Source organism: Myotis myotis, unplaced genomic scaffold (genome assembly GCF_014108235.1).
Source record: "Myotis myotis isolate mMyoMyo1 unplaced genomic scaffold, mMyoMyo1.p scaffold_m19_p_1, whole genome shotgun sequence".
NCBI classification, from domain to species: Eukaryota; Metazoa; Chordata; class Mammalia; order Chiroptera; family Vespertilionidae; genus Myotis; species Myotis myotis.
The window spans coordinates 164,164,890-164,190,935 of NW_023416313.1; the positions used below are offsets into that span (position 1 = coordinate 164,164,890).

The 26,046-nt window shown below is 39.3% G+C and overlaps 1 long non-coding RNA gene across 10 annotated transcripts in view; it reads left to right on the forward strand.

Annotated features, from left to right (window-relative positions):
- The window catches only part of LOC118651371, a 91,791-nt gene that overhangs the window by 18,639 nt on the left and 47,106 nt on the right, over positions 1-26,046 (forward strand). For 8 of the 10 annotated variants that reach the window (XR_004966227.1, XR_004966214.1, XR_004966213.1 and 5 more), the window contains 2 exons: positions 6,414-6,515; positions 7,196-7,348. This is a non-coding gene — a long non-coding RNA (uncharacterized LOC118651371). Of the gene's footprint in view, positions 1-1,481; positions 1,527-6,413; positions 6,516-7,195; positions 7,349-26,046 lie in introns of all 10 variants that reach the window. The other 2 variants (XR_004966216.1, XR_004966217.1) reach the window with 1 other exon arrangement.

The following is a 26,046-nucleotide window of genomic DNA, read 5'->3' on the forward strand; positions in this document are numbered from 1 at the left end:
TGCCAGAGAATACAATAATGGTTGCCAGATGCTGGAGGTTGAGGGAATTGTAGGGTCACTATACCAAGGGTATAAAGTTTCAGTTATACTAGATAAATATGTCCTAGTGATCTGCTGTACAACATAATGCCTATAGTTAATAATATGGTATTGTGCACTTCACAATTTGTTAAGAGAGTAGATCTAATTTTAAGTTTTCTTAACAAACACTCTCTCTCTCTCTCTCTCTCTCTCTCTCTCTCTCTCTCTCTCTCTCACACACACACACACACACACACACACAGATAACTCTGGAAGGTGTTGGGTATGTATAGTATTTCGATTGTGGTGATGGTATTAAAAGTTTTTTACATATGTCCAAATTATAGACATTATATACATACACTTCTTTGTCTATCAATTATACCTCAAATAAGTCTGCTAAAAATCAATACATAAGAAGACCGACAATGAAAAATAAAGAATGGGCACGTTAAAAAGTGAATCCACAGTAAATTGTAGTCTTTGATTATGTCTCTGACTATACACTGAGTGTCCAGATTATTATGACTGGCCAGATTATTATGACCACCTCATCAGTACTTCATTGACACTTTCAAAAATACTGAATACTGAAAACTTCCTAAGCAAATGCTCTCAAGGTTTTATTATTATTATTATTATTATTATTATTATTTGCATAACTAATTCATTTCACTGTACTGATGGGGTGGCCATAATAATCTTACCGGTCATAATAATCTGGCCACTCAGTATATATTATAGAGCAGTGTTTCTCAGAATTTTGGCAGTCCTAAACCAATTATTGAATGGCCAGTGCAATTATAGGTTGCCACATTTAGTTAAATATATTTAAATAAATAGTAATACTTTTAAAATAATTATTAGAACAATTTATATAAAATAATACTGATTACATATCTATGGTAGATATGCTATTTTGTTTAAGGCTTTACCAGGATGATTGTGGTTAATAGGATCAAGTGGCCAAGTTCGATATTCAGTAGGTTCTATTAAGATAAAACATTTAAACGTTCAATTAGAGACGTTGAGGAAATAGGAGTGACCACTCACTACTTTTTCAGTTATGAACATTCACTTCAAACACAAATTCAGATTACAAAACATCTTTCTCATAAAGGCTACTACTTTTAGAGCTATCTCAGATATAATAAACTAAATGAATATATCACACTGTAAAGCTGGACTCTTCAATATTTCTACTTGCACGATGGCAGCAATCAGTTCACTAGCCTACTCTGGTAGCTTTGGCTGCCCACAATTCTTTCCTCTTTCAGATGAGAAATAATAAACTCAATAATCTGTTATCAATTTCTAACTCTAATAAATGAAAGCAAATATCAAGGGAAACGTTAAACCCTTTGTAAGAAAGTTATTCATAGCTCTGTTTGGCCTTCAAATAAAATCCTGATACTTTATCCTCAATTTAAAAATCATACTATTTTCCTTTGAATTTTTAGGGTAAGATTATTCAAGATATTGAGTGCATCTTTGAAATGTGTTATGTAAGTAGGCACCTTAAAAATAATATACTCTCTTCACTAGTATTATCAGTGTATTTAATAAATACTTTTTATTAATTAAAAAATTCAAATATTTTCCCTGCTGGGAGCAAGGGAAATGTGTGGAAAAACAGTCTTTGACTTGCAGCCCACTCCCTCACATAATAAAAAGATGGACTCACCAAAGCTTTGATCCCATCATATTCAGTATGTTTGCTACTTCAGAGAAATGTGCTGTCCAATAGTGTAGCCAATACACATATATAGACAATTAAATTTAAATAAATTAAAGGTAAATAAAATTAGAATTTGATTTCTTAGTTGCGCTAACCACATTTCAAGTGCACAATAGCCGTATATGTCTGGGGATACCATATTAGACTGAGCACATAGAAAAATCTTTTACCATTGCAGAAAGTTCTTCTGGTCATTGCTCTTGTAGAACAATGAATTAAGGAATATCATGTACCACCATCTATTCTCTTTGAATGAATAACATTTAGATTGATTTTCATAGATAGCTTCTTTGCCTATGTCACATTTTCCTTGCTGGACAAACGTCAAGGCCCTTGCCCCAGGTTCTAAGGGTATCTCTAGTCGGAAGAGATACCCTATCTCACACCTCAGAGATGCTCATTAACTACTCCAAAAGCAAATAGCCTCTTCTGCATTCCCATTAATCCAATGAAAAAATGGAACAAAACACACATTCTTCCAACATGCTCTACACTTGTTCCAAAAGCTGATATCTCACACATTAGTAATTTTATGCAATTGTAATAAGAAATTCTCTCTCTCTCTCTCTCTCTCTCTCTCTCTCTTTTTCTCTCTCACACACACCACATACATCTAACAGACACACAGTTTAATTTTTCTTTTATTTATATGCTTATGATGCCCTTGGCATTCTGCCGGGGTCCAACCCCAGCAGGTCCAGGGGTCCCCAAAGGTGTGGATGGAGTCGGCGAAGAAGGAAGGACACGGAGACAGTGTTCAGTTGATCAGCAGCCTAGCCAGGATCTCCAGCCAGGATCTCCAGCCAAGTTCTGGTCTGGATCTCCAGAGAGGTTCTGCTTAGGATCTCAGCCAGGTTCTGTGTCCATGTTCTCTTGCTAGGTTCTCCAGGTTCTCCAGCCAGGTTCTGTAGCCATGTTCCCTCGCTAGGTTCTCCAGCCAGGTTCTGTCCAGGTTATCCAGCCAGGTTCAGTCACCAGGTTCTAGTCAGGTTCTCTTGCCAATTTCTGTAGTCAGGTTCAGTCCAGGATCTTTTGCCATGTTCTCTCGCTAGGTTCTGTCTCTAGGTTCTGAGGCCAGTTTCTGTCCAGTATCTTTTGCCATGTTCTCCCCAGCAAAGTTCTTCTGTCTCTAGAGAACGTTCTGTGTAGGTTCTGTACCTAGGTTCCGTCTCTCTTGGTTCTGTATTCTAAGTTCTGTGTCTTGCTGTCTTATTACATCTGTATTTATACCAATTGATTCAATCCTATCAATCTCTATTACAAAGGTTAGGGCGTTTCTTATCTCCATTCCAGGGAGTAAAGATTATGTAGCTTAAGCATGATTGTTCGTAGTTAAAGTGATTAATTACCCACCTGGCACTAGTTAAGAGGTTTTATTCCCTCCCTAACTTCAGGGGAAAATCCCTACCTGGGGAAACAACCTTTCTCAGAGAGGAGACCTTGGTTAAAACACATAGTGCCAAGAAGGTGAGCAAACATATTAAGAACAATATGCCATATATGCCAGGTCCCTTGGAACAGCAAGGATGGACCGGTTCCCGGCAGCATTCAATAGCATTATTTATACATTTTACTAGCATATATATTTTTTTTATTTTTGTGGCATAATTGACAATAATTTTCAGTTTGTTTTACAAACTTCTTAACAATACTGTAAGGGTCATTTATATTTGTTTTACTCTGAAGAATATAATTTTGGATAATGTCTTTGTCATTTGTGCTCTTGTCTTTAGTGGGTAAAACTAGTCAACGTTTTACTAAAAAGGCTTTTTATTATATTTATAAAAAATCTTGTAATTATTTGAAAATTAAGAAAAAAGTTCAATGACTTTATGTTGGCATTTTAAAAATTTTATTAACAGTTAACTCATTGTGGACTAAAAGGAATTTCCCGTTGGCCCAATAAAATCCAATTTTTAAATAATTGTATATTTTATAATTTTATTTTTATTTAACTGATTTTATGAAATCTTTACACTTAATGATTCAATTTCCTAAAACATATACATTTATATTATCACTGGAGTCTCATTTGTTATTCTTACCAACAAGAAAGTTATATCTAGGGCATGAAGGGAAGTTGTGTGAGGAGGGACTCTGAATTTATTATTCAGGAGGGCCAGTGCTTTGTGTTCCTGTTTATCAAGGTTTTATGCTTTAATAAACAATTTTTAGAGCTATTGATCCATTTTTGTCAGTAGAAGATAGACAAATAAATGTAGTAAAAATGCAAATGTTATATATGAAAAAATGTAAATAGTATATATACTATGTATAAAACTGGGTATCCTATCTAATAAAAGGCTAATATGCAAATAGACCAAAGGCAGAACAACCAAACAACCAGTCTTTATGATGTGTATTGACCACCAGGGGGTGTGCGCAGACCATGGCAGATGTTGGCTACAGTGGGATGGTTGAGCAGGGGAGCGGGGGTGGCAGGCCAAGGTGGGGTGCCGGTCACTGTCATCGGGGCAAACCTCTGATGGTTACTAAAAATTCGTTGCTCCTGCACTGTGGTCCCGCCTGGCAATCGCACCCACTACTGGCGCCAAAGCCGCTGCTTGCAACACCTGCCGGCACCCGGTACCAGCCCTGATGGCTCAGCGCCATCAGCGGGTGTGGCTGGCAGCTGCTGGCCCTGATCGCCCCTCAGGTCTACTCCACCTCCCCCTGATCGCCTGAGGGGCGATCAGGGCAGCAGCCACCACTCGTACTCACACCTGCTGCTGGCACCAGCCCTAATCGCTCTGTGCTGTCAGCAGGTGTGAGCAGGGCTGGTGCCACCAGGGTGTGGGAGTGGTGGCGGGAACAGGGCTGCCTGCAGACAGGGGATTGGGGCCATGGTGGGAGGGGCCAGCAAAGGTGAGAAGGATGGGCCAAGACCCACCCCTGTGCCCACCACAGCCTTTCGGCCCACAGTTCCTTTCAAGGTGCACAAATTCATGCACTGTGCCACTAAAATATATATATATATATATCATGCAATTACATTAGCTGTGTTAAATTATAAACTCTTAAAATGTGCACAGCATTTAAGGTAGTGAAAAAACATGATGTAAAACAGGATTTTTGTAAATATCACAATTAACCTCACATTTCTAACTTTTGAACTACGTATTTAAATCTTTTTTTCACAACCCACCAAACTCATGTGGATCACTTGTCACACCACAGGTCTTTGAGAATATGATTTTCAATGATCATGTATATCTATCAGGAGGGACTTACTAATTTTTTAGTTTTACTCCCCAGGAAGTGGTATCTAGGGCATCAAAGTAAGGGAGCCAATGTGGTGGGATGAGAATATAGAATAAAATCTACAGTGTCCATTTCTAAGATTGACGGGGGGAGGGGAAATAAAGTTTACTAAAGGTTTATCAAAGTCCAACTTTGATTAATGGCGGCAGAGTTACAGGAACAGAAGTGCATCCACGTTGTGTGAGGGCACCTATAGACAGCACGCAGGCATGAGGCACCTGGGGGACAGAGGGCTAATCGCTGGGGAGTGTTCACTTTCCCACAAAAGGAAAGGAGTTTTCAGGGTCACACGAAGCTCCAGGCATAGACTCCATTTTGTGCTGACCCCCATCCGCACCTATACTTACCCATCACCAAAAGAGGTAAATAAACATAGATCAGTGATTTCTTATTTGCTCATTTTAATTAGAGGGAACTTAATTATAATGTATTCATGCAACTAACATACACAGTGATTCTATGTTTTCTTGGCATTGTCACAGAGGAAAGTGTTTTATATAAAAAGACTTTTCATGTAACTTTCAAGTACAGAACCCCTTTAAAATGTAAACACGTCATTTAAACAACTCTCTGAAGTTTATTCTACACTCCCCGACTTTCTAAAACAGTGATGTAGTGAATATAGTTTTTTCCCTCGCTAATGATACTACTACATGAAAAACATCAATGATTTTGCTGTGCTCTATAAATCGATGCCTTAAGAGACTCTTGAAATACATGAGACCTCTTACCCATCCACTAAATGGCCTCAAGCTGTGTTGTTCCTGCTTTTAAGTTTTTCTGGCTCCCACCTCCCCACCCCCACGGACAGGCTGTCTTCTCTTATGACTTCTCACCAAAGTAACTGCTTGAGGTACTGTCTTTCCACCTTCTTTCTTTCCCTTTCCTTCCCTTCTATCGTGCCTTCTACATTACTATTTCTAATTTGTAATATATTTATATATATTAGAAGTGAGTCTGCTGTAAGGATCCCTGGTCTCTGACTGGTGGTCAGGGGCTTTTCTGGGGGGGACAGTGGTGGGTGGGTGTGGGGAACTGGCTCTGTTACAGCTGTCTCCTCATATTTTTCTCTCTTTCCTTTCTGTGTTCTAAGCTGTGTCCTACAGGATTGAGCACACCCTACACTTGATGAAAATGTCTTCATTCATTTATAAAATTTTCAATATAAAATGAGAAATCAGGCTAAGAGAAAAAGCACATACGTGCATGCTCTATACCACATGATTTCTGCAATTATCAGCGTCCTGGGCATTTGTTTCGGTGCATGTTTCCTAGTACTGGTGTGAGATGCATTTTCCTTAGGAATGCTAAGGGAGGAAAATCCTGTAATATAAAACTCTCTTTCCTTCTTGTAGTTTTGTTCACAATGTACATTTTTTTTTTTTTATTTGAGGAATCACTGCAGCAAGCTGTAACTGATGTATGGAGCGACAAGTCTCACTGCATATAAAGAGAAAGAGCACTGAGCAATGACTGCTGCGATGCACTGTTTCTGGTAAGATTTAGTTTATTCTAAGCTCCGGAAACCCAGCAGGCTCTGAACTGTCAACACAGTGAGACAAAACCCAAACCAAAGTGCATTTAATGTGTTCATTTCTTTTTTCTTTCCTTTCAATACATTTCCAGTTGAGCAATCAGTTGCAGGCCCCAGGGTGCATTGCATGCCTGTTGCCCTAGGTATGCAAAGTGCTGGGATCAGGATTGGCTCAGGAGGTGGAAGTAGAAATTGCAGCCTTCTGATCTCTCTCCCCAAATCCTTACCATCGGCAAGTGAAATTCACCTACAAGGAAACTATAAAGTGTGTTGGGGATAGAGGGATGGTATGCATGCCATGTGTGTGTTTTAAGTGGAACGAGAAGTAGTTGGCCTCAATCACTAAGCAGGCCTCATGCCAGGTGCCCCAGTCTCTTGCTGGGCAGAGGGGAAATGCTTATATCTGGGATCAATGAGCTCTTCACCAAGACACCATTGTTCTGGGACATGCTTGGAAGGGAACAGCGATGACATCAGACACAGAGAAAGGTTTAAGAACAGACATATCTAGAAGGGGACTCTCCTAAGAGTGAGCAAGTATTTGTTAGCTTTTTTTTTTAAAGGTATATTGACTTCAAACACCAGGGACAGTGTTTTAACTTAGAAATGTGTACTTACACTTCATTACCATTACTGTGTAGGAAACACCTGGTGTGGGTATGAAATTTCCTAAGATACAGTGGGTGAAGAATGTCTTTTGCCTTTACCTGATACTGTGAAGCCAAGTGACCCCTTCTTGTAAAGATCAACCACAGAAACACCATCAACTCACATGTGATGTGGCACCATCTCAGGTCAGTATCTCACAGCTCTAGTAGCTGGACTTGAAGCTAAATGTTGTTCTCTTGGAGCTTTTACTTACTAGTTGTTCACAAATACTTTTGGAGAGGGGAGAGGTTTGGGGATATCTGAAGGAAGGCAGACATTTGGATTTCATGGCTGCTGTAAATGGAGTTAGGGTGAGTGTATGTGGGTGTGAATATCTGACTTATACTACAACCCAGGAGACCTAGTCTAGCCTCTAAACACTTGTGAATCCAGCCATCTTCAGCCTTTCAGCCCTTATTTCAGGATCTGAGAATTAAAGACATATTTCTGTGTTCAATAAGTGTAATTAAATTTATTCCTATGAATACTGCATTTGCATAATAGCTTTGGTTTTGTAAACGAACACCTGAAAGGCTGTATGTTTGACAGGCCATGTCCCTGCAAGCCATGTAAACTGCTAGCAGATATGGTGCTACCTGGGTTATGGCATTTCTGTTGGAATTAACTTTAAAAATCAGGTTAATGATTCCCTCTGCAGAGTTAGAACTCTCATTAAAAACTAAAATCTATATTTAAACATCTAAACATAGTAATTAAATAACCATGATATTTATACATATAATGGAGAATTTAAAATATTTTTAAAAAGTAAGAATGCATAAGGCTTTTAAAAATTAAATTTATATCATACTCTTGTATTCATGGTATATTAATTTTCCCTTTTTCTTCATTATATTAAGTTAGCTAATGTTTTAAATTTGAAAGATGCCAAAACTCAAGCTAAAGTCACATTTCTATCTCTCTCTTTAATAGGAAGTCTTTAGGTCTTTTCTCATAATTCCAAGGAAAATGTCAGCTTTACAGTACAAAAAGCCCTCTGAATGATCAATCAGATTTCTGGTAGCTTCCATTCCACAACCTTACCTCACTGCCTCTTATTATTTAACTTTTTGTTCAACTTTGGTAATTTTTGGTTTTTTTTTTGCTTTTAAGCTAAACTTTGGTAATCTTTTACTGTTCTTTGTTTTAAATGGTCACCTATTAGACATCTCTAAGTGAAGACTAAATACTTAGGCCATCTACTAAATTGTTTTTCCTCTTTTAAAAAAATAAGTTTAATTGATACAACAAATATTGATCTAAAATCTGAAAAAAAATATGTTTATATACCCACAGCCCTGATTAAAACTTCTGTCATCTGGATCCTGAATTATCATAAGATCTCTCTGTTCTGAACTGTGATGATGGTAACAAATATGTCTGAAGGGCTTACTATATACCAGATACTTATTCTAAGTCATACACACACACACACACACACACACACACACACACACACACGAGGGCTCGGTGTTGAAATTCGTGCACTGGGGCAGGGGTCCCTCAGCCCAGCCTGCACCCTCTCCAATCTGGTATCCCTCTCTCAATCTGGGACCACTGGCTCCTAACCACTCGCCTGCCTGCCTGCCTGCCTGATCACCCTAACTTGCTCCCCTGCCAGACTGATCACCCCAACTGCGTCTGCTTCAGCCCCCAGCCTAAGCTGCAGTCTGGCCTCCCTCTGCAGGAGGCAATCTGGCGGATCAGGGGAAGGTGCCGCCCTCATTACCCCACTGCTGCTGCCACTGCCGGCCTGAGCCTGGGCCCTTTGCAGCCATGCCTCAGCCCTTCACAGCATCATATCCCCTGGCCTCACCCTGCTCACAGCCCTGCCCACCTTCCACACATGCAGCCTCCTGCTGATTGGTCATAACACATGAGGGTGTGATGCCTATTTGCATATTATCTCTTTATTATATAGGGTATTCTCAGATAAATCCTTTGAATAGACAGGTTACTATCCCCATTTTAAAGATGAGGAACCTGAAACTTAAAGAGGCTTAGAAAATTAGCCAAGGCCATGACAGTATTAAAGTCTGAAATAGCTTCAGACCTCTGGTCTTAGCCCCTGCTCATTAATCTAGCTGTGGAGTTCCTCAATTCTCCACACAAATCATTAGGAAACAATATACAGATTTCTGACAAATAGAGAGACAGAGAAGAGCTTACACTATAAACCAATAACAAATAACCTAAAAGTACAATTGCATATTATGTTCTCTAAAATCCCTTTTGGCAATCTGATTCACTACACTACATGTCTCTGTGTTAGCTCCACCCCCATCCAGCTCTCCTCATTGGCAATTGTCTGAAGTTTCTGATTCCCCTGCAAACTTTGAGCTCTCTTTCCCAAATTGTACAGTACATTCAGGTCTTTTCAGCTCTTGCTATCCAGGTCTTGTTTAGCTGCAACCTGATTTCCCCAGAATAAAGTCTACATCCTCAGAAAGTTAATAATGGTATAGAGTGAGAAACAACATGTTTCTATTAGAATTTATTTATATATAGTTACAAAGCCTTTGTAATCATCTTATGCTCAATATATAGATTTAATGCAACCCCCATTTAATGTCAAAATCCTAATGACATTTTTTCTAAGAAATAGAACAAAGCCCTAGCTGGTTTGGCTCAGTGGATAGAGTGTCGACATGCCGACTAAAGGGTCCCAGGTTCGATTCCGGTCAAGGGCACATGCCCGGGTTGCGGGCTCAGTCCCCAGTGGGGTGTGCAGGAGGCAGCCTATCAATGATTCTCTCTCATCACTGGTGTTTCTATCTCTCTCTCCCTTTCCCTTCCTCTCTGAAATCAATAAAAATATATTAAAAGAAAAGAAATAGAACAAAATATCCACAAATTTGTATAGAACTACAAAAGACCCTGGATAGCCAAAACAATCCTGAGAAAAGAGAACAAAGCCAGAGGAATCACACACCCATACTTCAAATTATACTACAAAGCCACAATAATAAAAAGAAAATATGATATTGTCAGAAAAACAGACACACAGACCAATAGAACGGAATTGAAAGCCCAGAAACAAACCCACATGGATATGGGCATTTAATTTTCAACAAAGGAGCCAAAAACATATAATGGAAAGAGGAATGTCTCTCCAAAAATGGTGTTGGGAGAACTAGAAAGCCATATGCAAAAGAATAAAACTAGACTTCTATTTGATGCCTTACATAAAAATTAACTTAAAATTAATAAAAGACTTAAATATAAGGTCTGAAACAATAAAATACATAGATGAAAACATAGGTACTAAACTCAAGAACGTTGGTCTCAGCAAGGCCAAATGGGGGAAGATATTTGCAAGCAATGCCTCTGATAAGGAGCTAAGATCCAAAATATATAAATAATTCATATAACTCAATAACAAAAAATACATATAATCAAATTTTAAAATGAGCAGAGAACCTGAACAGATGCTTTTCCCAAGAAGACTTACAAATGGCCAGCAGGTATATGAAGAGATGCTCAATGTCACTAGCTATAAGGGAAATGTAAATCAAAATCACAATGAGATACCACTTCACACCTGTTAGAAAGACTATTATCAAGAAGATTAGAGATAATAAGTGATGGAGAGGATGTGGAGAAAAATAAATCCTCATACACTGCTGTTGTATGTAAACTGGTAAACAATATGGAGTTTGCTAAAAAATAAAGACTAGATCTACTACATAATCTAGCAACCCCTAATCTGGGTATCTATCTAAAATTTTTTGAAAACATTTATTCATAAAGATATATGCACCCCTATGTTCAGTGCAGCATTATTCATGGTAGCCAATATATGGAAACGATCAAAGTCCTTCAATGGATAATTGCATAAAGAAGATGGGGTACATATATACAAAGGAATACTACTCAGACATCAGAAAGGATGAAATATTGCCATTTGCAACAACATGGATAAATCTTGAGAGTATCATGCTAAGTGAAATAAGTCAGACAAAAGGACAAGAACCATATAATTTCAGTCATATGTGGGATATAAAACAGAAAGGTACAAACAAACAAAATAAATATAAACATAGACACAGATAACAGTTATGCAGTTTAACAGAGGGGAAGGAAGGTGGAGGAAGGATGAAGACGTAAAGGAGATTAAATATATGGAGATGAAGGGAGACTAGAATTTGGGTGGTGAGCACACAATGCAATACACAGATGACATATAATAGAATTGTACACTTGAAACACATAATAATATTTACCAATGTTACCTCAATGTATGTATGCAATTCAAAATTATCACCTACTGATATTCCATAATTAATAAATTATTCTTTGATTGTTGAATATTTTGGTATTTTGTAGTGTGTGTGTGTTTTTCTTTTTTTTTGGTCATTTTATTTGTTTCTGTTTTGTTTCAGATAACACCAATAATCATTTTTATTCATTTGGACTTTGCTTTTGTTGAAATATTTCTGCAAGATAAATTCCCAGGAGAGAGATAACTAGGTCAAAGGATATGAATATCTTTATGTTGCTTATTTTCCAAATAGGTTTTATCAGTTAACAGAACTCTCTGTTGTTTGTAAGTTAAAAGCCATACTAAAATGTTGTCAACATTATTTCTGTTTTACTACAATGCAAAAGATAAAAATATTTTTCTGATATATTTGTTTTCTATTTGTATTTTCTTTAGTGTGAATGCTCTGTCCACACACTTGGATCATTGCCTCTATGGAAAACATTTTTCTTTGATTTGTCTTTGGATTTCAATACCACTTGCACACAAAAGCCATTAACATTTTGTCGGCTATACTTGATGCAAATATTTTAATTTGTTATACTAGTTTTTGTCTTAGTAAAGTTTTGCATTCCAAGTATATATTAAATACACTTTGCATCAGTCAGTCTTTTCCTATGTGATTGGTTTTTTTGTTTGTTTTTTGCTTTGGAGCTGAGAAATCCATTTCTTTCAGAGATCAGATAACAATTTTATTTTCTCCTTTAAAACAATAGTCTCATGTTTATCTCTTTCACAGGCTTGGAATATATTTTGAAGTCTGAAATTGATATTCAGTGTTGAGATAGGTTTTCATTTTTCCTAATTCTCAAAAAGACTTTTTGTCAAGGACAAATTTTATTTTCACGACAGGAGTTACCTGAAGGGCTTTGTGCTAGGAGGAGGGTGAAAACTATGGTTTCTGCGAGGGATGGAGCCAAGAAGAGAGCAGTGAAAGGAGGAAGCCAGGAGGCCTGCTGGAAGGATGGAAGGCGAAGTAGCTCCTTCACTTGGGCAGTCCTCCGGTTGGAATTTTCAACCAGGCCTGTGACCTTGAGTTAGTACCATCGTGTGGGGTCTGTATTGATAGGTTAAACTTTTTCAAGGCAGTTTAGAAGGGTAGCCCAAGGACCTCTTTTACTCCAGAATGAAGATATGTTTTAGACCAAAACTGGTAAGGAAAGGAAATTTTATTTAAATTAGGTAATTGAGCATAAGTGTAGGTTTCAAAAAAAAAGAGAGAATTTGATAAAACCAAGCAGGACAGCTTTATAAACTGAGGACATGAAAAATCTTTGTTAAACAAATCTTTGTTAAAAATAAAAGACCCTCATCCCAGTCAGTGTGGCTCAATGGTTGAGTATCAACCTATGAACCAGAAGGTCACTGTTAGATTCCAGGTGAGGACACAGGACCTGGTTGCAGGTTTGATCCCCTGTATGGGGCTTGCAGGAGGCATCCCATCAACGATTCTCTCTCATCAGTGATGTTTCAATCTCTCTCTTCCTCTCCCTTTCTCTCTGAAATCAATTAAAAAGATATAATAAATAAATAAATAAATAAATAAATAAATAAATAAATAAATAAATAAATAAGGCTGGTCAAGTCTCATTCCTCAACACCTCGGAGCTCACCAAGGCAAAGAGGGCCTATGTTCCAATAGGGCAGAGATTTCTTTCTAGACCCAGGTGTAAGTTATCCCCTTATTGCATGTGCAGAACTGGGAGTAAAACAGCCACATGGAGCAGAATATGACGATGGTCGTAGGGCAACTAGCTCTGTGTTTTCCTCCTTTCTCGGCCCCCATTATTTCTGATGATGGCTTCATAAGAATGTCCTGCTTGGTTTTACCTAAAGCCAGAATTTCCCTGCAAAGTGAAAAATACTGGTAAGCAACTGAAGAAGGCTAAGCTTTGTCTGAGAATTCAGATATTTTACACAGCTGTAATCCTTTAATTTCCTATATATCCACAAATTCACAGAATATAAATACTGAGCTCAAACACAAATATATTTCTTTAATATTTTGATTCCTCTGTAAACAGGGACCCTTCTGTTTTGTAAGAATTCTCCTTCAAAAGAATTAGTCGGGTCTGGAATCAGAAAGCCAAATTAACAAGCACAGTTTTCTGGTACATGGAGTACATCTGTCTCTCTGGATGGGACATAGGAAGAAGTAAAAAAGAGAGAAGGATAGGAAACTTCTCAGGAGTCTACTTCTTCAGTGTTCTCTGTGCCTTCACTGAGGACTACAATGTCAGAGGAAAAACTGTCCTTCCCCTTCACAAAGCTTATGCCTTCTTCTCTCTTACTCTCATCAACTTCTGACTTTTCTCTATTGACCAATCCGTTTTGCTTATGTCATCTCATACTTATTTTTGCCTTAAAAATATGATTAGGGTTGGGGGAATGGAGGCTAATAAATAAAGAGAGAGAATTAAGGTTTAGTGAGTACAAGTTTTGGACCAAGCAATTTATGTATGTTTTCTCATTTCAATGTCCCTCAAAACTAGGAACCTTCACATTAGTGCTGTGAAATACCATTTCTAATTCACTTTACAGAATAAAAACCTGAAACTCCAGGAGTTTAAGTAACGTGGATGCAGTTACACTGCTAATTTGTTGCTCTATTGGAATTTGAAGTCAGATCTGTTTCATGCCAGAACCTGTGCTCTGTACCACTTAGCTTGGCCCAGCTGCACATCTCTTCTTCATAAAATAGCAAACCAAAAACGTCCACTCTGCTAGTCTCTCCTGCTTCTACTTGTGTAGTCCACCTGTCTTCTGACAACTCCTGATTTCCCCACCAGCCAGCACAGGTCCTGCTTCCTGTCACCACTCTAGCTCTCTGTCCATAATTCTGTTAGCCTGTCTCTTTTCTGGGTCCAAAAAAGCATTTAAATGATGGATTCAGGTGTCAGACTGCTTCAATTCATATTCAGTCTTGAACATACTAGCTGAGAGAACTGGAGGAGGTTACTCTTTTGCATTTCATCCACTGGAAAAAAAAAACATTAGAAGCTAAAATCTTTATTTACCTCATAAGGTTATTATAGTCTGAAATAATTTTAACTATCATATAGTAAGAGCCCAATAAACATTGGCTACTTTTTTTTTTTTGGCTGATAAACTACAGAGCAGCATCCATGTTGCATCTATTGCTTCTAGCATGATGTCTGATTCATAACAATAATTTAATAAGATTTCATTGAATAAGTGAATATAATTAAGAGGTGTCTATACTAATTACTTTTAGCTTATTTTTCTTTAAACCCTTGTAAGCTGGCTTCTCCTACCACCAATCCATTAAAATTGTTATTATCAAAGTCATTAGTAACTTCTTAATTGCTAAATCCAATAGTTTTCTCTCCTCAATTTTTAAAATATTGGACAGCTGATGCCCTACTTCCTAAAACTCTACTTGCCCCTTGCCAGTGGCATGGCACCCGATACTGATTTTATATGTATAAAATCTCTGCAGTCTACTTCTCCCTATTCATATGCATTGCTGTGGATCTAATCTTAATTTTTATAACCTCATTTGTAGACTACAGAAATGGTTCCCACTCTTTCGCCAATATTATGTTTTTATTACACTTTAGCTAGAATTTTTTTTTCAAAATGCAGATATGATTATACCACCCATGCATTGTTCCTTAATCTCACTTCTGAATTTTTACTTGATTCAATGTAATTACTATCTTACTTTGCCAGTTTCAAAGTTTTAGTATCTTTTGACTCTTTTCATGACTTTCCCCATCTTGCCAATACTTCCTATTAATACTTTCACAATATCTCTTCTCTTTATTCTTTTCTTTTTCACTACTATCCTGCAGGATGCTACTTGTAGGCAGTAAGTAGAAAATTAGTGATTCAAAAGATAAATAGTATAGAATCAGTAATCCTAATATATAAAAACCCTGGGTGTAAGGACCAGTAACAATGGAGGCTCCACCAACCAGAAGTCAGTCCTGTAGTCAGCTGGGTTTTCATGGCAAACCAGGGCTGACTGCTTCCGGTGCAGGAGTGGTGCCCCAGCACTGACTGCTGAGGGGGCTTTGAATCAGGGCGAGAGAGAGGCTTGAAGAGAGAAGCAGGGACTGATCCATTGCCTCTGTGGCAGCTTTTGATCAGCACTTGCCTCTCTCTTTCTCTCCCAGTTTGGCCAGTAGGCATGCCTCCATTTCTCTCCAGACCTCCACTGGGGCTGCTGATAAGTCCCACCTTTCTGACCAGGCCCTGTTGATAGGCCCAGAGATGCTGACTGGCTTAGGAACCAACCAATCAGAACCAAATCTGGGTGAAGTCTGAGGAACCAATGGCTGCCTAGGAGGCAGAGCTTTGGACACTGACTGGCATAGAAACTGACCAATCAGAACCAAATCTGGATGAAGTGTGAGGAACCAATGGCTGCCTAGGAGGCGGAGCTTTAGATGCTGACTAGCATAGAAACTGACCAATCAGAACCAAATTGGCTGGCAGAGGAGGGCAGTTGGGAGGGAGATCAGGCTGGCAGGAGAGGGAAGTTAGGGGCAATCAGGCAGGCAGGCAGAGGCAGTTAGGGGTGATCAGGCAGGCAGGCAGGTGAGCTGTTAGGAGCTAGTGGTCCCAGATTGCCAAGAAATGGCCTACTGCCGGTTTAAACTAGCAGCCGGACATCCCCCAAGGGGTCCCCAATTGGAGAGGGTGCAGGCTGGGCTGAGGGAACCCCCCCTCCATGCACAAATTTCATGCACCAGGCCACTAGTTTGCTAATAAAAGGACAAAACAAGGATTCTGATACCATCTAAAAGCAATGAGAAGAACTTTTTAACCAAGGCATCCTGTAATTCATCTAGGAATTTCTACACACTTTTTGATATAGCAGGTATGAGCCCCCATGTGTGGCTTTAAGAGGGAAGGCAGATGGGTATCAGACCATGCACAGCAATACCGGTGCCTAGAGAAGTGGGAAATATCAGGGCTTCCAAAGGACAGTTCCTTAGAGGTTAGTTCCACAGCCTCCCCACCCAGGATTATGTATGTGCTGGTAATCACAAAAACAGGCTGCTACCTGCTCTGCAGCTGTTTCAGTAAACTCATTCTTTATAATTTCCAGGATGTGAAATTACCCATCTAAATTTTCTTCACATAAATGCTGCTTGATGAATAAAAGTACAGTGCAGATTATGTCCTTTAATGGTACCACTAATCTTCTATAATAATGGTGGGTAATGATTATTGTTTATGTTATTCAAGGTAAAAATGGATTTGTACATGTGCACGTGTGATTTTGATTTGGAAGGGGAGAAAGGGAAATGGGGCAGCTGAGTCAGAAGGCTAGATTGAAGAAATGTATCAGCACTGATTATTTCTGATTATTTTAATCCTCTGCATGAGGTAAATGCATTAGAAAACCATGTGATTTTCATATTTTAATATTTGATTTCTGAATCACCGCAGTACTCAGTGAAAAAGTAAAGCAGATTTTATGTTCTGTTTATGAAGTGGAGACAATTCCAAAGAGTACAGGGATTACTCGCATAAAAGCAGAATGTTCGGCTCCAGTTTCTCCTTCAGGTCTATACCTCCCAGGTAGCAGAGACAGAAGTATCATTTTCTGACATTTCCACCCATTATCTCTGTTTTCAAAGCTTAACTGTGCCCACCCAATTCCCTGCCCACTTCTGTTTCTGTGACCTTGGCTGCCAGTTATGAAAGCATGTGGGAAGTTGAGGTATGAACAATGGATGAATGGTTTGTAGACCAAGAATGGTTGCTGTTTATTCCTTTTTATAGCCCAGCACACCTGGGAAGCAAGTGTGGGAAGGATTTCTTATTTGATGACTCCACTTTGGAGTCCATACAGACTAAACATTCTTCTCTAACTTAGCTACCCCAGTGTGGCTCATGCTAGCAGCCACTTAAAGTAACATTTGCTTTCTCATTTGCAATAAGTAAGGGAGAAAGCCCATGTAGAATATGTGCAGTACTTTGTTTTGTATTCTTATTTTTATATACAGGGTGTCCCCCAAAATGTATACACACGTTACCAGCTGATAGCTCAAATTTGAGAATGAAATGTATTTTAATAAACACTGCCTTTAAAATTATTCAAAGTGTGCATACATTTTTGAAACATCCTATATTTATTTATTTAGTGTCTCTGTCAGTTTAGTAAAGCTAACATCTTCATTCATCTGTCTTTTACAAGATCTGACTACGGAACTGTTTTTAAATTAAAAAACAAAACAAAAAACAAATACACACACACACACACACCCAAAACACATAATAATCTTGGTCACTGTGAAATATTTCCAAACTAGTTTTTCTTTCTGTTCCTATAACAATTGGTTTTACATTATTATTCTTTCCTTTTAAGACAATTAAAAGTAGCATTTCAGCCCTAACAGGTTTGGCTCAGCAGATAGAGCATCGGCCTTTGGACTGACAGGTCCCAGGTTCCATTCTGGTGAAGGGCATGTACTTGGTCTCAGGCACATCCCCAGTAGGAGGTGCGCAGGAGGCAGCTGATAGATGTTCCTCTCTCATCAATGTTTCTAACTCTCTATCTCTCTCCATTCCTCTCTGTAAAAAATCAATAAAAAATATTTTTTTAAAAAGTAGCATTTCATCGAAGGCAGACTTCAGTCCCCTTATGTGGCTCCAAGAGAACATAAATACAAGTCCACATACCTGACAAAAGTGGCCTGTAGAGGGACAGGAAGAAGAGCAGCTTCTGAAAGTTACTTCCTCTCCAGAGTTGTCTCAAAGACCCCGATATAGGACTGCATGTGTTGGTGACACAGGCTTGGCTAGACTCGATTCCCTGCCACATCCTGATTGAACAGTTGTCCTATTCCAGGCCCACAGCTCACCTGTCTATAACTTTATATGACCACACCTCTCTAACTACTGTTTCTTGAGGTTTCTTTTATTTTTTTACATACACCAGGCTCTTCAGTTTCTAGTATGTAGGTCACTCACTGCCTTCTCATCACATGTTGCAGAGTTAAACCAAATGAAATCATGTTCTTTTTTCCTTGAAGACTGACCACATGTTTCTTACCTGTGGTGGAGACTACCCCAGTGAGGTGGTCTTCAATAATTAAAACCCACCAAAAGAAAAGGACTTCAAAATCCTATCATACTCACAATTCTTTCTTATCTCTATCCTCTGTCTCACTCATCACTGATTTTAGAGTAAAGGAAATACTGAAAATCAGACACATTACTTGGAATATATCTTTGTGGATCCCATTTGTAGATGTTTCTGATTTGGAGCTTCTTAGAAGTGCTGGGATGCATGAGACCACCATCTCCTTGAGTGAAACTATGGAGTACAGCTCTTTGGTTCAGTCGTCTGCAATAATGATGGTGTCTATTGGGGTTAGCCAAGAAATTATACATTATAGAAATCCAGCGAATTACCACATGCCAAAGTAGCTTTGCAGTGCTATTGTAAGGACATTAAAACCCAAACCACAGCTGGCATGAGGACTTTGTAGCTCATCTAGGCCAATAGATGGTATGCGTATGCATGTGTTTGAGCATGTATGTATGTATGTGAGAGACAGAGAGATGGTGAGAGAGAGACAGTGCCCAATCATTAATGAGAACAAAAGAAATTTGAAGGGCAAAAATAAGCATATTTATAAAATTGGAGACAAATAGGATTGGGTCATTGTTTCCATTTCTTTACCACTGGTGCATGTCTGTAGAAATGCATTTTCCTAGGGTTCTCAATTTTCCTTGATTCACATGACTTACATAGATCCTAAAATGGAAAATGATGAATCATAATGAGAGACAGAAGGGGAGTCAGACAGGGAAGCAGCTGGAGATGAGAAGTGATGGAAGGGCACCAATCCTTAAAGTACTGAGGCATTTTAATCACCTCAGACATAGCCTCAAGTGCTAGCATCTTCAGAGACTAATAACTGTGCCCCTTAACAAAAGAAAATTGGGCTGGTGACATCTTGAATAGGGAAAAAATGACACTTCTTGTTTTTAGCTACAAATGAGACACTTAGGCAGCCCAGAGCAAGATAGCCCTGCAGGAATTCCCTCAGGGGGTAGGGAGTAGATCAATTTATTTTATCACTGACCAGGTCCTAAACCTAGTCTCCTTTTCCCACATGAAGAGGTTATGGGGAGAGCTATGCCTGAATATAACATTTGGGAAAAAAATGAAGTTTTCTGGCTAAAAAGCATTTAATAACATTTCCACATAACCCTTTTAAATTTCGAATGCTAAAAGGAAGAAAACAAAAAGATATAATTGGTGACTCGGTGACACTATGCTATCTAAAACATTCACTTTTAACCTAGCACCAAAGCCATGATTCCACCATTTTTTGTTCTTGTCATGGGAAATGGAAAATCCAGTCAGAGGACAACACCAGTTCTATCCAGTTTCTTTCTCTGTCCTTAGGTCCAGGCTGAGTAACTGCCTGGCTAGAGGCCTATCACTTGGTCAGTTGAGGGAAGTATACATGTGAATGTTGTAAATATACATGCTTCTTCCAGGAAACAAAATGGAAATACAAAAAGCATACTTAATCTCCATTTAATAACTTTAAACTTTTTTCCCTTCCTCTGTAATTTATTCAGAACCTAGCATTGTAACTAAATTCACTGAAACAATTTTGTTGAAATAAGGTGCATGTAATAATGTTCACTTGCCCCAGATGTGTTTGTGTGTGTGCGTGTGTGTGTGTGTGTGTGTGTGAGAGAGAGAGAGAGAGAGAGAGAGAGAGAATGATTGGAAATGACTGAAAATCCACAGTAACTTCTGGAGAGCTGGCCAAAAGAAATAACTGAAATATTTGTGATTGAAGGCACAAGGAATTTCATGCCTAGGAGTTAAATGAAGAGATACCTGAAATAATGGGCAGAAATGTTTGGCTTGGTACTATTTCCCTGTCTCTGAAATCAAACAGCAGTCGACCTCAACACAGGAAAGCTTTCTGGCAGTGATTCTCAGAAGGGGAACACTGGTGAGCAGTCACTCTGGGTGTAACCTCCCCCCCACCCCTGGACCCCCCACCCCCCCACACACACTCCATCCAATTACTGTTATTGTGGGTTTTGCTGCTAACAGTTAACACCTGCAACTTCCTCTGGAAGATTGGCCTTGAGTGATTGGATCTGTTTCGCCCAGAGACGCCCTGGAACTCCTGCCTGAGGATGTGAGGAGGTGGGAGGTGGAGGTAACAAAAGCTCCACCACATACCTTGCTGCCACAGGCAGGCAAACTCTACAGTGCTCACATTATCTTTCAGAAGTCCCTGAGGAATCAGGCTCCAGCTAGATGATCTCACCTGAAGTCATATCTTTCTCAGCTTCTCCCCTGTCCTATCCTAATTTCCTCACCTCTCTAGAGGCTCCTGGTAAGAGCACCCTCTACATGAGTCATTTCCATAAGGATCATGCCTCAGCCTCTGCTGTAAGGGAGCGAGACGAAAGACAAGTTATAAATGATGCCGAAAAATATTCCTGAATGCCATTCCATGTTCTAAATGTAGACTTTTTCTTTGTTCATCAATCATTGAAGAGCATTTCAGGAATCTTATGCTGGTGCTGACTGCCAGCCAGCAGCTACACCTGGATATAACACTGCTTTTTGGGTAAAGCAGATTTTTTTTTTTTTGCAATTATTTGAATATTTTATTGCTTTTCACCCATATGTTTTATGAGAATTAATTGGAAATCAAAAAGTTAAAGTGCTCATAATAAAGATAAGGTAGTCCTAAAACAAAACAAAAAAAAAAAACAAAGAAAAATTGAAACAAAGATAAAAATCACCAGAGCTGTAGTCAAATGGTCAGTCTTTAGCCTCCACCACAATAAATTCACATAAGGTAGCAGACTGTGACCAGTTGTAAAGGAAATAGACAAAATTAAAGAACATGTACAGAAGGCTGGAAATGTAGGTTTGGGTATTCTGTCTAAAGGAAGAAGGATTTTATACACTTACTAGAGGCTTGATGCACAAAATTCATGCAAGGGGCTCAGCGCTCACAGCCCCTCCCAGCCTCAGCTGGCCTTTGCAGCCCCAGCTTTGTCTGAAAGTCATCCGGAAGGATGTCCAGAAAGTTGTTTGGCTGTTTGGTCTAATTAGCATATTAGCTCTTTATTATATAGGATCAACTAATCTAAATTATTTGAGGTCATAACCCCTCACTACAGTAAGTCTCCCTTAAACATTTTATTTTAAAACTTTTGTGTTTGTTTTATGAGTACATTCTATATGAATGTAAATGACTACCTAGGAATAGGCAATTAAAATTAAAAAAAAAATGGAGAGGTAAGAAATCCAGTGGAAAAGGAAAGGGAATGAAGAGCTTGACAGGCCTGGGTGCACCACCTAGATCTCCCTTTCAAGTGCCTGCCAGAGGGCATAGTGGCAGCCACCTCTCTGCCACAGCTCGGGTTCAGTGATAGAATTTGCACTGCGGACACCTTTGGCTGCTCCCTGTCAGACACTGAGCACAGCAGAGGCGCCAGGGTTGGGTTATTTCTGCCTCATGCTGGTCTCCTTTAACAGACAGCCCTGGATCCAGGATCTCCCATTGACCTGGTTGAGGATTTTTTCAGAAAAGCATTGACATATGAAGCTCCTTCTATTCAATCCTTTCACTTTTTTTTTCTCCTTTCACAGATGTCAGACCTGATCATACTCTAAAGCAGCGGCTCTCATCCTGTGGGTCGCGACCCTTTTGGGGGTCGAATGACCCTTTCACAGGGGTCACCTAAGACCATCGGAAAACACATATTGAATATATAATTACATATTGTTTTTGTGATTAATCACTATGCTTTAATTATGTTCAATTTGTAACAATGAAAATACATCCTGCATATCAGATATTTACATTATGATTCATAACAGTAGCAAAATTACAGTTATGAAGTAGCAACGAAAGTAATTTTATGGTTGGGGGTCACCACAACATGAGGAACTGTATTAAAGGGTAGCAGCATTAAGAAGGTTGAGAACCACTGTTCTAAAGGCTCTCCTACCCTTTTCATGCTCCTTCCTTCTTTATTCTTTGCAGGCATTTCCTCCAATAACTCTCATGTGCAACTAATATTTCTTGAAAAATTATCTGAAAACCTAAGGAGATATAATTTTTAAGTAAAAGTATGCATTATTCATTCATTGAGTCCTCTCAAAGAAATGCTTCCAATATGGATGGTTAGATTTGTAGTTTTCTACCATCAGCCTATAAGGCTATTGATTTAAGCAAATAGGACCACCTGAAGAATCAGTGTCTTGATTGGATATCTGCTGTACATTTTCACAACCAGTTTAAGTTTTAGAACAAAAAAAGCAATCTTCAAGCATGGCCCAAAGCAAGAACTGACAACGCTAAATGCTGACAAGGATGTAGAGCCACAGGAACTCTGAGTCATTGCTGGTGGGGATGCAAATTGATACAGCTTCTTTGGCGGTTTCTTATAAAACCAAACATACGTTTACCATACAATCCAGCAATCATAATTCCTTTGGTATTCATACGAAAGAGCTGAGCATTCATGTTGACAAAAGCCTGTACATGGATGTTTACTGCAGTTTTATTCATAATTTCCAAAACATGGTGCCCTACAATAGATAATTGGATAAATAAACTGTGGTACATCCAGACAATGGGATATTATTCAGCACTACGATAAATGAACTATCAAGCCATGTAAAGACAAGGATACACCTAAACACAAATTACCAAGTGAAAAAAAACCCTATAAAATCTAGCATACAGTATGACTCCAACCATGTGGCATTCTGGAAAAGGCAATACTATAAAGACAGTAGAAAGATAAGTGTTTGTCAGGGGTCAGGAAGGAGAGAGGAATAAATAGGTGGAGCACGGAGAATTTTAGGGGCACCTTGAAAGGAACTGTGGGCTGCGAGGCTGTGGTGGGCACTGGGGTGGGTCTTGGCCCATCCTCCATGCCCCCGCCCGGCCCCTCCTGCTTTGGCCACCAGTCCCCTCACTGCCTGCAGCCCCGCTCCTGCGCCACTGCGCCCATGCACTGACGGGACACTGACTGCACTGGCCCCGCTCACACCTGCAGAGCGATTGGACCAGTGCTGCTAGGCGCTGGCCCCGGGTGCGAGTGGTGGCTCCAGCACCTGCAGCAGGTGTGAATGTGGGGTGGGACCGTGGCACGTGGGAGCAGAGAGTTTTCAGTAACCACCAGAGGCTCACCCTGATGACAGCAACCCCTGCCCCATCTTGGTCTTGCACCTCCATTCACCTGCTCCACCATTCCACTGCCCACTGCAGCCAATGCCCGCCATGTTCCGTGGGTGCTCCCTGGTGGTCAGCGCACATCATAGCGACCAGTTGTTCGGTTGTTCTCCCATTCGGTATATTTGCTTATTAGGGATATATATATATGATTTGTCCAAACTCATAGCATGCACAACACCAAGAACGAATCGCAATGTAAACTATAGACTTTAATGAGTATGGTGTGTCAATCTAGATTCATCAATTATAACAAATGTACTGCTCTGAAGAGGATGTTGATAGTATGGGAGGTTATACATGTGTATAGGCAGGAATTCTCCTACCTTTTACTCTAAAACTGCTTTTAAAAATTAAGTATGTTCCCCAGCTGGTGTGGCTCAGTTGGTTGAGTATCTCTCCATGCACCAAGAGCTCGCTGGTACAATTCCTGGTCAGGGCACAAGTCTGGATTTCAGGTTTGATCCTCAGTAGGGGACATGCAAGAGGCAGCCAATTGATACTTTTCTCTGATTGATGTTTCTATCTTCCTCTCCCTCTCCCTTTCTCTCTCTCTAAAAAAAAAAAAATCAATAAATAAAGTTGTGTTTGTTAAAAGTGGGAAGGAAAAAAGTCAGTCCTCGCAGCACAAAAGAGCTATCAGGTTGTAAGAACTCACATTTGAACTCCATGTGCTTTGGAGATCCAGTTTATCCCACTGTGATTTAGTTTCCTTACCTTGAAAATCAGATATAATGGCCTTTCTATTGCAAAGATGTTATAAATATGAAATTATATGACTTAATGTGTTTGGAAATACCTAATTAAAAGTCAATAGATGATAGTTTCCTACCAGTTAAACACATGATTGTCTAATCTTATCTACAGAAAATCTATAGGTCATTATATAAAGAATTAAAGGAGGCAGGAGGAAAAATCACATAATAAAATAAAGTATTTGATCATATAAAAAAGAAAAGATTAGTTCTGTGTTATCATAACCCATATTTTCCTCCCTTATTACTCAATCCCAAAGGATCTAGCTGCAAATGTGAATATATCGTGTTTTTTTTCCAATTTTCAGACTTGGAGAGAGGAGGGACTACTAAAGAGAAAAACATTCTTTGTGAAGCCAAACTATAAACAAAAAAAGAAAAGCTATACGTTCTCCTAACCCTCCTACAGAATTATCACATTTTCTTAAGTTAATGAAACCCCTAACTCTGTGAGAAAATAAGTGTCAATGACCCATTATAACATCCTGGGCTTAAATATTTTAAAAGGCAATGTCCCATGGAGTAGAACCACAGTGAAATGTGGAGACCTCGTAGAGAAGACTGGAAGTCCTTTAGGCTGGGACAGGGGTGGGCAAGCTTTTTGACTCAAGGGCCACAATGGGTTCTTAAACTGGACTGGAGGGCCGGAACAAAAGCATGGATGGAGTGTTTGTGTGAACTAATATAAATTCAAAGTAAACATCATTACATAAAAGGGTATGGTCTTTTTTTTTTTTTAGTTTTATTCATTTCAAATGGGCCAGATCCAGCCCACGGGCTGTAGTTTGCCCACGGCTGGGCTGGGACATAGGGAAGAAAATTAGAAAGAAGGTCAAACCTTTTAGAGCAGAAAATATCTGAAGGTAGGAAACTGAAGACTTTCGGGGCAATGGTACTAAGCTGTGTAGGGCATCAACTTTTGCCTCCAGCTGAGGATTTCATATCCCAGTTGCTGGGAGTGGTGGTGGCCCATAGCTCTCAGCTAAGACACATTGCTTGCACCTAGCAGAAGAGAGACACCTTATCCAAGATCAAGCTTTCTCACTAAGGGTCAGTACAGGGTATCAAATGCCTGGCTGAGTTGACTTTCCCTGGGAGAAATCTGCAGGGCTAACCCAGTTTCAGAGCACTGAATAGGAATTGCTGAGGCCTCGGTCACATCTACATTGCAGTTCAACTTCTCCTTCTGCCCATTCCTGCTGCTAGTACTCCCATAGAGGTATTGATCTCAAGAGTGTTCCCCAGTAAACTTGCTGCATTTCAGTCTTTCTTAGTCTCTGCTTCCAGGGAACCTAACCTGAGACATCAGCCCTGTCAAAAAGCATCAAAAGAAGGAATGAATGGATTCTGTTAAGTGTCACAGAGAACAGTTTGATCAGATTTACTGTGGCAGAAGGTAGCAGCCTTCATGTATTAGGATTTGAGCACCTATAAGTATACATACTTCAATTTGAAGCTGAAATTGGGTCCTAGACAAAAAAATATATATATTTTCCTTCAGATCAGTGTGCCTGACTAAAGAACTTACCCTGGTCTTGTAAATGAATATAAACAGTATAACTTAATTAAGAAATAACCAGATAAATAAATGGAAAACCTTCAAAAACATA